Genomic DNA, 18524 nt, shown 5'->3' with positions numbered 1-18524 from the left:
CAAATAATAATTTCTAGTTGAATGAACATATGAGACAATTTGAGCAAACACATAATACATTTTTGCCTACGTTTTAAAATGTTGGAGCTTATTTTGGATACAATATTTGCTGTTGTTGATGTAACACCTTGAGAAGTTGAGTAAACTTTAAAAAGCCCGTGGAACCAGCTACTGAATAATAATTAGTTGAAACAACTAGATTTTCTTTACAGAGTATTGTGTGTGTGTGTGTGTGTGTGTGTGTGGGTGCGTGCGTGTCGGCTATACTGCAGGGCATCTGAAGCTGACAGTGCTACCTGAGGATCGGCTGCAGATGAAATGGAAGGAGTCAGATGGGCCGGTCCAGGGATACAAGGTCCACGTGAAGACCATCTTAGGTGAGAGCCACTGCTGTGGACTGTGAGAGTGAGGAGAGTTGATTCTAACTAAGAGTTGACTGTAAGGAGAGTTGATTCTAACTAAGAGTTGACTGTGAGGAGAGTTGATTCTAACTAAGAGTTGACTGTGAGGAGAGTTGATTCTAACTAAGAGTTGACTGTGAGGAGAGTTGATTCTAACTAAGAGTTGACTGTGAGGAGAGTTGATTCTAACTAAGATTTGACTGTGAGGAGAGTTGATTCTAACTAAGAGTTGACTGTGAGGAGAGTTGATTCTAACTAAGAGTTGACTGTGAGGAGAGTTGATTCTAACTAAGAGTTGACTGTGAGGAGAGTTGATTCTTACTAAGAGTTGATACTGTTGGGTCATTGTGACTTGCTAGAGTTTGATTAAAAAGCACAAACTTGCAAAAAGGGCTTTCAGCATGAACAGTATAATTATCCAAAGTACAGCTAAATAATTCTAGGTAAGTGCCTCAGAAATGATTTTCCATTGTTGCATTTCCTTTCTTTGCTTGTTTTAAAAGGATTTTCCAGAACACTGCATGCATCCACTCAGCTTCCTGTTCTCCTCACAGTAAAGTTGCCATCCATGCTAAACTCCATGAACTCTGGAGCCAGAGCTGATAAAAGCCAGCCATCTATAACTACAGCTCTCCTTTCTTGAAATGATCATGTTATATGTCATATCTCTTATCTCATATTCTCTCTGTCGTAGCTGAATCCAGGCAGGTCTGTAAGAGTATTGGTCAGAAACAGTATGCTGGAAAATAGACATGAGACATGCATGCCTAATCTGCAGCTCTCTGGAGAGAGGGAGATGAGGAGAGGGGGGACAGAGAAAGAGGGACCAATTATGAAGGGGAGGAGGAGGGACCAATTATGAAGGGGAGGAGGAGGGACCAATTATGAAGGGGAGGAGGAGGGACCAATTATGAAGGGGAGGAGGAGGGAGCAATTATGAAGGGGAGGAGGAGGGACCAATTATGAAGTGGAGGAGGAGGGACCAATTATGAAGTGGAGGAGGAGGGACCAATTATGAAGTGGAGGAGGAGGGACCAATATGAAGGGGAAGAGTCTGTCTATCAGCTCTCTGTGTGTCTATCAAGCTGTGTGTCTGTCAGCTCTCTGTGTGTCTGTCAGCTCTCTGTGTCTGTCAGCTCTCTGTGTGTCTGTCAGCTCTCTGTGTGTCTGTCAGCTCTCTGTGTGTCTGTCAGCTCTCTGTGAAGCTCACCTCCCAGACAATCACTGGTACGGCTGATTAGCTGTCCTCAGTCAGATATCAAGAAAAGCGAATATAAGGGGGACCTACTACTCTTCAAACCATCCCATCCTACTACGAGTCTCAAATCACTGTATTCTCCTACCATCATCACCAATGGGAACCGTCGACACGGATGGCTATCTTCCAGTGTGAACAACAGTAGAAGAGACAGTCCAGACCCTTTCAGACAATCGGAGCCTTACAAGCGTGCCGCTGAACGGCCAACCCACATCCTTCCTAAGAAGGCCTGGTTCAGACAGAGATAAATGGCGAACAAAGACACTCGCACAGGCGACGGTTTGTGTGCAAAGTATATAATGGCGAGAATAGTTCTGAAATGTGTCAACAATAAGTGTCCCTTTTTCTTTCTTTCTCCCCCACTCCTCTTCATTTTTGGTGTAACAAGCCGCCATATTTGTCAATCCACTAGGGACCTTTGTCTCATGTAAAGGGTGTATGTTTATTCTGTGTTATTATTTAGTTAGCTAGTAAATAAATAATTAAACACATTTATGTAGTACTTATAAAGTTTCATTTGGGAGATGGTAGCACTTCAAACACCCTCTTCCGTGGTGCCCCAAATCCTAATGAGTTAATTGTTACATGATTCCACACTGCCAAAGCTGACTCTCTTTCCTCTGTTCTCTCCTCCCAATTCTATCCGCTGCCTTTGACACCGCAAACCATCAGATCCTCCTCTCCACCCTCTCAGGGCTGGACGTCTCAGGCTCTGCACAGTCTTGGATTGCATGCTACCTGACTGGTCGCTCCTACCAGATGACGTGGACAGGATCTGTGTCTGCACCACGTACTCTCACTACTGGTCTCGGTTCTAGGCCCTCTTCTCTCTATACACCAAGTCACTCAGCTCCATCATATCCTCACATGGTCTCTTCTATCATTGCTACGCGGATGACACGCAACTACTTTTCTCCTTCCCCCCTTCTGACACCCAGGTGGTGACACATCTCTGCGTGCCTGGCCGATATCTCAGCATGGATGTAGGCCCACCACCCCAACAAGATGGAGCTGCTCTTCCTCCCGGGGTGGGCCTGTACACTCCAAGATCTCTCCATCATGGTTGACAATTTCACGGTGTCCCCCACCCAGAGTGCAAAGAACCTTGGCGTGACCCTGGAGGGCAGCTCCCGCTCAGCCTAGTCAAAGATCTTCTCTGTCCTGGCATCCCAAAGGTGGAACCAGCTTCCCCCTGAAGCTAGGACAGCAGAGTCTGTGTCCTCTTCCGAAAACATCTGACAATTTTTGCCCCCTGCTAGCATTGACTTTGTTGATACCTACTTTATTGAGGAAATATTTTCTTATTATGACTAAGATATGTAGTTGTCCCACCTAGCTATCTTAAGATGAATACAGTAACTGTACAAGGCTCTGGATGAGAGCGTCCGCTAAATGACTAAAATGTAAATGCGTTGATACACTACATGTGTGGACACCTGCTCGTTGAACATCTCATTCCAAAATCATGGGCATTAATATGGAGTTGCACCCCGCTTTGTTGCTATAACAGCCTCCACTCTTCTGGGAAGGCTTTCCACTAGATGTTAGAACATTGCTGCTATAACGGCCTCCACTCTTCTGGGAAGGCTTTCCACTAGATGTTAGAACATTGCTGCCATTCAGCCACAAGAGCATTAGTGAGGTTGGGCACTGATGTTAGGTGTTCCAATTCATCCCAAAGGTGTTCGATGGGGTTGAGGTCAGGGCTCTGTGCAGGCCAGTCAAGTTCTTCCACACTGATCTTGACAAACCATTTCTGTATGGACCTCGCTTTGTGCATGGGGGCATTGTCATACTGAAACAGGAAAGGGGCTTCCCCAAACTGTTGCCACAAAGTTGGAATCACAATGTCATTGTATGCTGTAGCGTTAAGATTTCCATTCACTGGAACTAAGGGGCCTAGACCGAACCATGAAAAACAGCCCCAGACCATTGTTCCTCTTCCACCAAACTTTACAGTTGGCACTATGCATTCAGGCAGGTAGCGTTCTCCTGGCATCCGCCAAACCCAGATTCGTGCGTCGGACTGCCAGATGGTGAAACGTGATTAATCACTCCAGAGAATGCGTTTCCACTGCTCCAGAGTCCAATAGCAGCAAACTTTACTCCACTCCAGCCAACACTTGGCATTGCGAATGGAGATCTTAGGCTTGTGTGCGGCTGCTCGGCCATGGAAACCCATTTCATGAAGCTCCCGACGAACAGCTTGTGCTGATGTTGCTTCCAGAGGCAGTTTGGAAGTCGGTAGTGAGTGTTGCAACCAAGGACAGACAGTACGCGCTTCAGCATTCGGTGGTTCCGTTCTGTGAGCTTGTGTGGTCTACCACTTCATGGCTGAGCTGTTGTTGCTCCTAGACGTTTCCACTTCACAATAACAGCACTTACAGTTGACCGGGGCAGCTCTAGCACGGCAGAAATTTGACAAACTGACTTGTTGGAATGTGACATCCTATGATGGTGCCACGTTGAAAGTCACTGAGCTCTTCAGTACGGGCCGTTCTTCTGCCAGTATTTGTCTATGGAAATGGCATGGTTGTGTGCTCGATTTTTATACACCTGTCAGCAACGGGTTTGGCTGAAATAGCCAAATCAACTAATTTGAAGGGGCGTCCACATACTTTTGTTGATGTAGTGTATCTCTGTCCTCCAGAGGTGCCCCAGCTGGAGCTGATGCTGACGATCACACGCGGTCAGGCCACAGTGGCGGCTCTGGACTCCAGCCAGGAGTACACCCTCCAGGTCCTAGTACTTAATGGCCCCTGGTGAAAGTCATCACCAAGAGACTTTTCACCAGTAAGAGGAGAGAGGAGAGGAGGAAGAAGAACAGGGTTAGACTGAGTGAATGCATTGGACTTAGAATGGAATGGTGGAGGATATTTGCTATGGTGGGGTCGATAATGCATAGGTGTAGTTAAAAAAGGAAGCAAGACTATTTGGGCTGGGAATAGCCAGGCCTCACGATACGATATTATCACCATACTTAGGAGCCAATATACACTGCTCAAAAAAATAAAGGGAACACTTAAACAACACAATGTAACTCCAACTCAATCACACTTCTGTGAAATCAAACTGTCCACTTAGGAAGCAACACTGATTGACAATAAATTTCACATGCTGTTATGCAAATGGGATAGACAACAGGTGGAAATTATAGGCAATTAGCAAGACACCCCCAATAAAGGAGGGGTTCTGCAGGTGGGGACCACAGACCACTTCTCAGTTCCTATGCTTCCTGGCTGATGTTTTGGTCACTTTTGAATGCTGGCGGTGCATTCACTCTAGTGGTAGCATGAGACGGAGTCTACAACCCACACAAGTGGCTCAGGTAGTGCAGCTCATCCAGGATGGCACATCAATGCGAGCTGTGGCAAGAAGGTTTGCTGTGTCTGTCAGCGTAGTGTCCAGAGCATGGAGGCGCTACCAGGAGACAGGCCAGTACATCAGGAGACGTGGAGGAGACTGTAGGAGGGCAACAACCCAGCAGCAGGACCGCTACCTCCGCCTTTGTGCAAGGAGGAGCAGGAGGAGCACTGCCAGAGCCCTGCAAAATGACCTCCAGCAGGCCACAAATGTGCATGTGTCTGCTCAAACGGTCAGAAACAGACTCCATGAGGGTGGTATGAGGGCCCGACGTCCACAGGTGGGGGTTGTGCTTACAGCCCAACACCGTGCAGGACGTTTGGCATTTGCCAGAGAACACCAAGATTGGCAAATTTGCCACTGGCGCCCTGTGCTCTTCACAGATGAAGCAGGTTCACACTGAGCACATGTGACAAACGTGACAGAGTCTGGAGACGCCGTGGAGAACGTTCTGCTGCCTGCAACATCCTCCAGCATGACCGGTTTGGCGGTGGGTCAGTCATGGTGTGGGGTGGCATTTCTTTGGGGGGCAGCACAGCCCTCCATGTGCTCGCCAGAGGTAGCCTGACTGCCATTAGGTACCGAGATGAGATCCTCAGACCCCTTGTGAGACCATATGCTGGTGCGGTTGGCCCTGGGTTCCTCCTAATGCAAGACAATGCTGGACCTCATGTGGCTGGAGTGTGTCAGCAGTTCCTGCAAGAGGAAGGCATTGATGCTATGGACTGGCCCGCCCGTTCCCCAGACCTGAATCCAATTGAGCACATCTGGGACATCATGTCTCGCTCCATCCACCAACGCCACGTTGCACCACAGACTGTCCAGGAGTTGGCGGATGCTTTAGTCCAGGTCTGGGAGGAGATCCCTCAGGAGACCATCCGCCACCTCATCAGGAGCATGCCCAGGTGTTGTAGGGAGGTCATACAGGCACGCAGAGGCCATACACACTACTGAGCCTCATTTTGACTTGTTTTAAGGACATTACATCAAAGTTGGATCAGCCTGTAGTGTGGTTTTCCACTTTAATTTTGAGTGTGACTCCAAATCCAGACCTCCATGGGTTGTTAAATTGGATTTCCATTGATTATTTTAGTTGAATGTGCTGACAACAAAATCACACAATGTAAAGAAAAAAGTATTTAATAAGATTATTTCTTTCATTCAGATCTAGGATGTGTTGTTTAAGTGTTCCCTTTATTTTTTTAAGCAGTATATGTATTGCGATTCTCACGATTCTATTTGTACTGCGATTGTATTGTGATTTGATGTTCCAACTCGCTAATGTTCAGTCTCTAATGAAGTTGACGAGCTCAGGGCAAGGATTTCTTTCCAGAGAGATGTCAGGTATTGTAACATATTCTGTTTCACGGAAACATGTCTCTCTCGGGATATACTGTCTGTGCCAGTCCAGCCAGTTGGGTTCTCAGTTCATCGCGCAGGCAGGAATAAATATCTCTATGGGAAGAAGAAGGGCGTGGGTGTATGTTTTATGGTTAACTACTCATGGTGTGATTGTGATAACATACAGGAAGTCAAGTCTTTTTGTTCACCCAAACTAGAATACCTCACAATCAAATGCCAACTGTATTACCTCCCAAGATAATTCTCTTTGGTTATAGTCACAGCCGTGTATATCCCCCCTCAAGCCGATACCACGACGGCCCTCAAAGAAATTCACTGGAGTTTATGCAAACTGGAAACCACATATCCTGAGGCCACATTTATCGTAGCTGGGGATTTTAACAAAGCAAATTTGAGGAAAAGAATGCGAAATTCTATCAACACATTGACTGTAGTACTCACGCTGCTTAAACACTCGACCACTGCTACTCCAACTTCCAGGATGCCTACAAGGCCCTCCCCCCACCCTCCTTTTGGAAAATCTGATCACGACTCCATTTTGCTCCTCTCTTCCTATAGGCTGAAACTCAAACAGGAAGTACCCGTGCTAAGGACTATTGTCGTCTGGAATGGAGGACCAAAACGCAGCAGGAATGTGGATGCTCATCTTAATTTATTTATAAAATAAAGTGAACACCAAAATAATAAACACGGAAAAATGCCCGAACAACAAAACAGTCTTGTCACGCTTACATACGCAAAACAAGAGACAATCTCCCACAAACACTACACCAAACAATTACCTATATATAGGACTCTCAATCAGAGACAACGAGAAAGCACCTGCCTCCAATTGAGAGTCCAACCCCCCATTAACCTAAACATAGAAATACAACAAACCAGAAAGAACATAGAAATACCAAAACATAGACCAAAAACCCGGAAATAATAAATCAAATGCCCTACTACATAAAACACCACCCCGAACCACATAAAACAAATACCCTCTGCCACGTCCTGACCAAACTACAATAACAAATAACCTTTATACTGGTCAGGACATGACAACTATTCAACGCTGGTCTGACCAATCGGAATCCATGATTGTTTTGATCATGTGGACTGGGATATGTTCCAGGTAGCCGCCGAGAATAATATTGACGCATATACTGATACGGTGACTGAGTAAATCAGGAAGTGTATAGGAGATGTTGTACCCACGGTGACTATTAAAACCTACCCAAACCAGAAACTGTGGATAGATGGACACATTCACGCAAAACTGAAAGCGCAAACCCTCACATTTAACCATGGCAAGGTGACTGGGAATATGGCCGAATACAAACAGTGTAGTTATTCCCTCCGTAAGGCAATCAAACAGGCAAAACGTCAGTGCAGAGAAAGTGGAGTCACAATTCAACAGCTCAGACGTGAGACGTATGTGGCAGGGTCTACAGACAATCACGGACTACAAAGTGAAAACCAGCCATATTGCAGACACCGACGTCTTCCTTCCGGACAAGTTAAACATCTTCTTCGCCCGCTTTGAGGATAACAGTGCCACCGACGCGGCCCGCTACCAAGGACTGTGGGCTCTCCCTTGCCGTGGCCGATGTGAGAAAGACATTTAAACGTGATTACCCTCGGAAGGCTGCCGGCCCATACGGCATCTCTAGCTGCGTCCTCAGAACTCGCGCAGACCAGCTGGCTGGAGTGTTTACGGAAATATTCAATCTCTCTATCCCAGTCTACTGTCCCCACATGTTTCAAGATGTCCACCATGGTTCCTGTACCCAAGAAAGCAAAGGTAACTGAACTAAATGACTATCACCCCATAGCACTCACTTCTGTCATCATGAAGTGCTTCAAGAGACTAGTCAAGGATCATATCACCTCTACCTTACCTGACACCCTAGACCCACTTCAATTTGCTTACTGCCTCAATACATCCACCGACTATGCAATCACCATCACACTGCCCTATCCCATCTGGACAAAAGGAATACCTATGTAAGAATGCTGTTCATTGACTATAGCTCAGCATTCAACACCATAGTACCCTCCAAGCTCATCATTAAGCTTGAGGCCCTAGGTCTGAACCCCACCCTGTGCAACTCGGTCCTGGACTTCCTGACGGGCCGCCCCCAGGTGGTGAAGGTAGGAAAAAACACCTCCACTTCACTGATGCTCAACACTGGGGCCCCACAAGGGTGCTTGATCAGCCCCCTCCTGTACTCCCTGTTCACCCAAGACTGTGTGGCCTCGCAAGCCTCCAACTCAAATCATCAAGTTTGCAGACAACACAACAGTAGTAGGCCTGATTAGCAACAATGATGAGACAGTCTACAGGGTGGAGGTGAGGGCCCTGGGAGTGTGGTGCCAGGAAAATAACCTCTTACCCAACATCAACAAAGGAGTTGATGTTGGACTTCAGGAAACAGCAGAGGGAGCACCCCCCATCCACAGGACAGCAGTGGAGAAGGTAGAAAGCTTCAAGTTCCTCAGTGTACATATCACTGACAAACTGAAATGGTCCACCCACACAGACAGTGTGGTGAAGAAGGTGCAACAGCGCCTCTTCAACCTCAGGAGGCTGAAGAAATTTGGCTTGGCACCTAAAACCCTCAAACCTTTACAGATCCACAATTGAGAGCATCCTGTCCGGCTCTATTACCACCTGGTATGGCAACTGCACCGCCCACAACCGCAGGGCTCTCCAGAGTGTGGTGCGGTCTGCCCAACACATCACCAGGGGGAAACTACCTGCCCTCCAGGACACCTACATCACCCGATGTCACAGCAATGCCGAAAAGATCATCAAGTACAATAACCACCCGAGTCACTGCCTGTTCACCCCGCTATCATCCAGAAGGCGAGGTCAGTACAGGTGCATCAAAGCTGGGGTTGAGAGACTTAAATTCTGTTAAATAGCCATCACTAGCACATTAGAGGCTGCTGCCCTATATACCACTTTAATAATGGAACACTAGTCACTAATAATGTTTACATATTAGGCATTACTCATCTCATATGTATATACTGTATCTAAGTCTATGCCGTTCTGACATTGCTTGTCCATATATTTATATATTCTCAATTCCATTCCTTTAGATGTGTGTGTTGTTGTGAAATTGTTATATATTACTGTACTGTTAGAGCTAGAAACAGAAGCATTTCGCTATACCTGAAATAACATCTGCTAAACATGTGTATGTGACAAATAACATTTTGATTTGATATATCCTGGTCTAGAATGTATATTTGCTAGTGTCGAATGTATATTTGTAAGTCTTGAATGTATATTTCCAACTCTAGAATGTATACAGAACAAAAATGTAAACGCAACATGTAATGTGTTGGTCCCATGTTTCATGAGCTGAAATAAAAGTACACAGAAATGTTCCATACGCACAAAAAGCTTATTTCTCTAAAATTTTGTGAACAAATTTGTTTATATCCCTGTTGAGCGTTTCTCTTTTGCCAAAATAATCCATCCACCTGACAGGTGTGGCATATCAAGAAGCTGATTAAACAGCATGATCATTACACAGGTGCACCTTGTGCTGGGGACAATAAAAGACTAGTCTAAAATGTGTAGATGTCACAAAAAATACAATTCCACAGATGTCTTAAGTTTTGAAGGACTGTGCAATTGGCATGCTGACTGCAGTAATGTCCACCAGAGCTGTTGGTCAAGAATTTAATGTTAATTTCTCTTCCATAAGCCACCTCCAAGAGCATTTTAGAGAATTTGTCAGTATGTCGAAACAGCCTCACAACCTCAGACCACGTGTAACCACGCCAGCCCAGGACCTACACATCCGGCTTCTTCACCTACAGGATCGTCTGAGACCAGCCACCCAGACAGCTGATGAAACTGAGGAGTATTTCTGTCTGTAATAAAGCCCTTTTTTGGGGAAAAACGAATTCTGATTGCCAGGGCCTGGCTCCAAAGTGGTTGGGCTTGGCTCTCAAATGGGTGGGCCTATACCCTCCCAGGTCCACCCATTGGCTGCACCCCTGCCCAGTCATGTGAAATCCATAGATTAAGGCCTAATAAATTTATTTCAATTGACTGATTTCCTTATATGGACTGTAACGCAGTAAAATCATTGAAAATGTTGCATTCTGTTCCTTTAGAGCTCCCAACCACTCCAGAAACAATTAGCCAGAATAATGAGTTGGTGACAGAGAAGACTCAAAGAGGAAGAATGAGAAGGATCGCTGGACAATAAGGAAGAGCAGGGGACAACACAGGGGAAACCAGCAGAGGACGAAAACACAGACAGGGAGAAACTCAGGAAAACGATCCCCACCCAGCCTGTCACAGGTACACTGACTCCTACCCCACCACTCAGGAAGCCCTCAGGAAACCTTCACTTCAAAAAAACACAATTATTATTACTTTTCCAAGATGTACAAGGTAAAATGTTTGTTTTAAAAGCCTCTGATGGCTATTTGTGTATTTTCTGTGATGTAAGTGAAGTACCCTCTTCAGTGCCCTTAGTATACATCCTCGCCTTAGTATACCATCCTCGCCTTAGTATACAATCCTCGCCTTAGTATACCATCCTCGCCTTAGTATACCATCCTCGCCTTTTGTCACGCGGAATGACGCTGGAGCGACGAAGCAGGTACGGGGAGTAACATTTAATAAATAACGGACATATCACGAGACAAGCACAGCGTCAGAAAACAAAGACAAAAAACAATCAATGCAGAAGCGGGGAACAGAGCTGGGAAACTGACAAATATAGGGGGGGAAATAACTGGTGATGAGTGAGTCCAGGTGAGTCCAATAACGCTGATGTGAGTGACGAGGGAGGACAGGTGTGAGTGATGGATGGCAGGAGCGTGAGATGCAGGGTAATCTGGCGCCCTCAAGTGCCAGGGGAAGGGAAGAGCAGGAGCAGACGTGACACCTTCGGCGCTAAAGGATCAAGTTAAGTCCTAGAAGAGGAGTGGGGGTCTTACAGTGTCATCCTCAGCACTTCAATCGTTATGCTAGTGAGCGGCTATTTCAGATCTGAGGACCGTGTTTCCTAAGGAGGGGAGCTCAGAGAGGGAAGGGGAATGATAGAGCCTCCTGTATGCCTCTAGGTCAGAAATGTACTCCCTCTCTCCTGTAATCCTACAGTACTCTCACACACACACACACACACACACACACCATACCACACACACACAAACAATCAAAAACACAATCACTCAAACACACAAACAATCACACACACCATACCACACAACTTTTGTGATGTTTCACAAAAGTTCTGAACCTTTATATTTTCATAGTTTCTACAGATTGTAAATTAAAGATACGCTAAGAGTATTGTTATATTATTGATTGATTATGACTTTTCAAATCACCCAGTATTGCAGTCTGCAGCGTCAGTTCTAGGTAAATGTTGCAATTCTTCAGCCATTCCTGGACCTGTGACCAAAAACGAGCTACATATGGACAGTACCAAAACAAATGATCTAATGATTCTGTTTCTTCGCAGCAAAGCTGGGATGGTTGTGTCCCCCATATATATATGACATTCTTTTGGTTGCAATTATTTTGTATAATAATTTAAATGGAGAAGTTCTTAAGTTTTTAATCCGGCTTCGTTTTGTGTATAAGTTCATAAACCGTGTGCCACGGAATCGGTACATCAGAAATCTCTTCCCAACTATTTTGCGACCTGTATGGCACAGCTGTACATTTGTTGGTCCTTAAATTAAGCTGGTATACTTTATTTATCACCATTTTCTTTAACCAGTTTTGGTCTTTAATGCAGGGCCGACAGACAAGTTCCTCACCTTCTCCCCTTCCACTTGCCTCTTCCATTTTTGCGAAAATGCTGTAATTAGTTGTAATTTTGGGTAGAGCAGACATTTCCATATATTTTTGTTAGATGCATGTGTGACATATCTATGTATGATATAATTTACAAAGATACAGTAAAAAAAGAATTACAAAATTAATGTTCTTTTTTCTCGATTTGAATATTTGAGTTTAACCATAATATTTGTTGTAATATTTGTTTATTATTTGGATTAAAATGAAATTGCAACCAACTTTCTAGGGCTTGTTTTGAAAATAGAGATATTTTGGAGATAATACAATTTTCAAATAACCGAAAGTGAGAGGTCGTAATCTGAATAAAGGGGGAAAAAGGACATTCTTGAACACGGGGTGAGCCATTCTTACTAATTTGCTAGAGAACCAGTTCGGATTTAAGTCTCGTCACACTTTGATCTGTTTCACCTGGCTTTGTGCTTGTCTCCACCCCCTCCAGCTGTCGCCCATCTTCCCCATTATCCCCATTGTATGTATACCTGTGTTCTCTGTTTGTCTTGTCTTGTTGAAGGCTTACAGCGGTTTTCCTGTACTCCTGTTTTTTCCTTTAGCCCCTGTTTTCTAGTTTTCCCGGTTTTGACCATTCTGCCTTCCCTGTGCCTACCTGCCGTTCTGTACCTTTTGGACTCTGTTCTGGATTACTGACCTCTGCCTGGCCTTGACCTGTCATTTGCCTGCCCCCTGTTTTTGTAATAAACTTTTGTTACTTAGAACTGTCTGCATCTGGGTCGTCTCCTGAGCCATGATAAGTATATATTTTGTATGACTGCAGCTTTTAATGAGAGGTCTAATGCTTTAATATTTAATCATTTCTGCCCTCCGAATTCATATTCATTATATAAATAGGCCAATAGAATTTTGTCTGGCTTGCCATTCCAAATAAAATGGAATATTGTTTGTTAATATAATTTAAATACAAGACGTTGGGTGTAGGCAGAGCCATAAACAAACAGGTAAACTGGGATATGACTAGAGTTGATTTTTTTTCTTCCCACCAATAGACAGGTATTTTCCTATCCGTGGTAGCAAGATCTCATTGATTTTTGCTATGTGTGTATTACAGTTTTCCCCAATTGTTAACACACGATTACTGAAACTACATCTCAGGTACTCTAAACACGAAACAGCCAATTTCCCCAAACCCCACAGACATCTTTCAAAATGAAACACAGCAATCAAGATCATGTACTCACTGCTCAACATTAAACTCTACATACAAATGAGACACACACACAGTGGTGGAAAAAGTACCCAATTGCTATACTTGAGTAAAAGCAAAGATACCTTATTAGAAAATGGCTCAAGTGAAAGTCACCCAGTAAAATACTACTTGAGTAAAAGTCTAAAAGCATTTGGTTTTAAATATACTTAAGTATCAAAAGTACAAGTATAAATCCTTTCACATTCCTTATATTAGGCAAAGCAGACTGCCACATTGTCTAGTTTGTTTGTCTTTTGCCAGGGGCACGCTCCAACACTCAGACATCATTTACAAACGAACCATGTGTTTAGTGAGTCCACCAGATCAGAGGCAGTAGAGATGACCAGGGATGTTCTCTTGATAAGTGTGAGAATTAGACAATTTTTCTGTCCTGCTAAGCATTCAAAATGTAACGAGTACTAAAATGTTAATAGTAAAATAAAGTACAGATACCCCCCCAAAAAAATACTTGTAGTACTTAAAGTATTTTTACTTAAGTGCTTTACACCACTGCACACACACACAGCAAATGAATTTAACTTAGTGACAACCGAGATATAACACTGTGCCATATTCAAAACACTACTATTTGAACTTATTTCAGTGTAAAGACTAATATTTTGTTGTTATACTGTAAATTGTTTGTGTGTGACTCAAACAAGGAAGGAACCCAAATGCATCAATCAAAATCATAAGTCAAGAAATAAATACTCCATTGCGAAAACATAATCAGTCATGTCTGTTGTTTAGGTCCAGCAACAGATTTTCATCAACACCCCTGGTGATATTCTCCTTGGCCAGACAGCAGGGAAACATCTTCTGGCATGACTCACCCACCCCTGTCAGGACTCTGCTGGAATGTTTTGTTTCTGCCTGGAGAAGGGCCATACATTCATGGGGTTTGTGAACATGCACCTTCCACCGCCGTGCTGAAAGCAACTCATCAATGGGGTTGAGAAATGGGGAATATGGTGGGAGATAGAGAATTGTAAACCTGGGATGGTCATGGAAGCTGTTGCGGACCTGAGCAGCCCGATAGAAACTCACGTTGTCCCAGATTAGAACATACATTTGCTGCTCAGGATCACCTGGCCCTCTCTGCTCTGGCTGAAAAAGATTGTCATGTAAGGTGTTCAGGAAATGAAGGAGATGGACAGTGCTGTATGGTCCAAGGGTGGCATGGCGGTGGAGGACCCCATTGTGGCTCATAGCTGGGCATGTGGTGACATTTCCCCCGCGCTGGCCACGTACCTCAATGATGACTGACCAATGACGTTGACCAATGATGTTCCTTCCTTTCCTCCTCGTCTTCGCTAAATGGAATCCAGCCTCATCTATGAATGAGTTTCTGGGGGACGGGATTTGCATCCAACTCCATGATTCTCTGAAATGACAGTAAATACTATAATTGCTGTATAGTAAAGTTCACTGACAACATCAATAAGTCTAATGTTTTAAGAGTGTAATACTAGTACATGACTTACTTGCATATATTCCTACTGTTTATCCTTCACTCTTTGGGATTTCCTTTCAGATATGACTCTGTAGATTTGCTTCATCCAGAGATGGTGTTTCTGAAGGATGGGGGCTATGGTTGATAAGCTCACTCTGATGTTATGGAAGATGACAGGATTACAGCCTCCTGTTTGTCTGTAAATACACGTGTTCTACCACCATGTACGTCGTGGTCATCTTTCAGTTCTATAACAACTAAATAGCATACAGTACAGTAAACACTACAGTAATACAGTATACAAGATAAACATGTTATAGAGTAGTATAGCTCCCAGTTTCCTCCATACAGTACAGTAAACACTACAGTTATACAGTATACAAGATAAACATGTTACAGAGTAGTATAGCTCCCAGTTTCCTCCATACAGTACAGTAAACACTACAGTAATACAGTATACAAGATAAACATGTTATAGAGTAGTATAGCTCCCAGTTTCCTCCATACAGTACAGTAAACACTACAGTAATACAGTATACAAGATAAACATGTTACAGAGTAGTATAGCTCCCAGTTTCCTCCATACAGTACAGTAAACACTACAGTAATACAGTATACAAGATAAACATGTTACAGAGTAGTATAGCTCCCAGTTTCCTCCATACAGTACAGTAAACACTACAGTAATACAGTATACAAGATAAACATGTTACAGAGTAGTATAGCTCCCAGTTTCCTCCATACAGTACAGTAAACACTACAGTTATACAGTATACAAGATAAACATGTTACAGAGTAGTATAGCTCCCAGTTTCCTCCATACAGTACAGTAAACACTACAGTAATACAGTATACAAGATAAACATGTTACAGAGTAGTATAGCTCACAGTTTCCTCCATACAGTAATACATGAATCATTTACTTTGTTTCCCCTTCCAGTATGTATTGGAATCTACAGTTTTTACTGTGCTTTATGTTGTACTACTGTCAAGTAGTAAAAGTACTAGAGAGGTCCAATGTCTGCAGTACAAACCTCTTCTCATTTTGGAACGTCCGTATGATGGATGTTACAGTGAAGCGGCTCAGATTGGGCTGCACTCTCTGCCCAGCCTCTCTCAAGGTCAAACCATGGTTGATCACATGGTCTGCCCAGCCTCTCTCAAGGTCAAACCATGGTTGACCACATGGTCTGCCCAGCCTCTCTCAAGGTCAAACCATGGTTGATCACATGGTCTGCCAGCCTCTCTCAAGGTCAAACCATGGTTGACCACATGGTCCACCACAGTTGCCCAAATTTCATCAGAGATTACTCTCCTTGTTCTTGACCTACCTCCACCTCCACTTCCACTTCTGCTTCCACTTCTACCCCTATCTCTACCTCCACCTCTCTCTGCCAAGTTTGCTTCCATTGTTCTCCAAACACAGGAGTACTCACCTGTGGTCTTTTTATCCATACCAAAGGTTTGATTGCAAAGTGAACATTGATGCAATTAGTGTTTGAACATGTGAAGAGTGAAAATGATCAATTGATCTTAGCTTGTTGAACAGTGTTGCTTTTCATTTGAACACGAGATTTTAGTTGTGAAAGTTGTGCCAAATGTAGAGAATTGTGTGTTGTGTTTTGTCAAATGTTTGTGATAGAATTTCAATATCTGTGTAAAGCAAAACATGTGTCAGTAGTATTGCAGATTTGGTGTCTGGTTCTGCTAAATGAGATACAAGTTTGGGTCATTGTGCCTCATGGGCCAGATTTAACAATTGGGAAAACCTGTAAAATGTATTTTTGTGAGATCATTTATTAATTTTGTGATATGAATACCTAATATGTCCACATCCCTGTCAGACCATGTTATTGGTAAACTACAGGGTCCACATCCCTGTCAGACCATGTTATTGGTAAACTACAGGGTCCACATCCCTGTCAGACCATGTTATTGGTAAACTACAGGGTCCACATCCCTGTCAGACCATGTTATTGGTAAACTACAGGGTCCACATCCCTGTCAGACCATGTTATTGGTAAACTACAGGGTCCACATCCCTGTCAGACCATGTTATTGGTAAACTACAGAGTCCACATCCCTGTCAGACCATGTTATTGGTAAACTACAGGGTCCACATCCCTGTCAGACCATGTTATTAGTAAACTACAGGGTCCACATCCCTGTCAGACCATGTTATTGGTAAACTACAGGGTCCACATCCCTGTCAGACCATGTTATTGGTAAACTACAGGGTCCACATCCCTGTCAGACCATGTTATTGGTAAACTACAGGGTCCACATCCCTGTCAGACCATGTTATTGGTAAACTACAGGGTCCACATCCCTGTCAGACCATGTTATTGGTAAACTACAGGGTCCACATCCCTGTCAGACCATGTTATTGGTAAACTACAGGGTCCACATCCCTGTCAGACCATGTTATTGGTAAACTACAGGGTCCACATCCCTGTCAGACCATGTTATTGGTAAACTACAGGTCCACATCCCTGTCAGACCATGTTATTGGTCAACTACAGGTCCACATCCCTGTCAGACCATGTTATTGGTCAACTACAGGTCCACATCCCTGTCAGACCATGTTATTGGTAAACTACAGGGTCCACATCCCTGTCAGACCATGTTATTGGTAAACTACAGGGTCCACATCCCTGTCAGACCATGTTATTGGTAAACTACAGGGTCCACATCCCTGTCAGACCATGTTATTGGTAAACTACAGGGTCCACATCCCTGTCAGACCATGTTATTGGTAAACTACAGGGTCCACATCCCTGTCAGACCATGTTATTGGTAAACTACAGGGTCCACATCCCTGTCAGACCATGTTATTGGTAAACTACAGGTCCACATCCCTGTCAGACCATGTTATTGGTCAACTACAGGTCCACATCCCTGTCAGACCATGTTATTGGTCAACTACAGGTCCACATCCCTGTCAGACCATGTTATTGGTAAACTACAGGGTAATGTAAAAGTAGTAAATTTTTTTGTGATCCAATACGTAATATATTACACCGATCATCATTTGGTTCTAAATGATCTAGATCCTCTTTGTTTGTTTGTTTTTTACATGTTGTTTATGTTTGGATGTGTTTGTCAGTCATTTGTATGTGTCTGTACATAAATGTCTTGCCGTATGTAGAGAGGCCTGTCCCTGCCTGTTTCTCAGGTGTGAAGAACGCAGACGAGGCAGAGTTGAGCCTCTGGAGCTCAACGTCTATGTGAATGACTTCCCTCTGCTCAGCAAGCTGGTGGACTGACTGGTGCACCTACTCTGTGGGAAGATAGAAGAGCACAGCATCACTAAAAGTGAGTTTGGTTCTTCATTAGACCTATATTCATTTACACACTTAACCCATATAACCTGACAGGCTGTTCGTCACTTCATTTTACAACAGAAAGCACAAGAAACACCCTAGGCTACCTACAGAGAGTAAGGAACTACACCAAGCTGAGCTCTCACTCATTCCCTGATTTCTGATCAGGAAATCAGAGGCCAACAGAGGACCCTGTGCGGTCCTACCCCGGCCCCACAGACCTGGAGTTCTCTGAGCTGGGCCCCAGGGAGGTGCTGCTGAGCTGGACTGGACCTGCCCGACCCGTCCTGCAGTACAGAGTGGTATTGGACAGTGCTGAGGGAAAGAGCACATTGTCATTTG

General features: G+C 44.1%; 1 pseudogene; it reads left to right on the top strand.

Annotated features, from left to right (window-relative positions):
* LOC106566455 (uncharacterized) overlaps positions 1-18524 on the top strand; it is a 51230-nt pseudogene that overhangs the window by 22745 nt on the left and 9961 nt on the right.

This window comes from Salmo salar, chromosome ssa13 (assembly GCF_905237065.1).
Source record: "Salmo salar chromosome ssa13, Ssal_v3.1, whole genome shotgun sequence".
Taxonomy (NCBI): domain Eukaryota; kingdom Metazoa; phylum Chordata; class Actinopteri; order Salmoniformes; family Salmonidae; genus Salmo; species Salmo salar.
The sequence above is the reverse complement of the archived record's forward strand: the minus strand, read 5'-3'. Positions and strand labels throughout refer to the sequence as shown.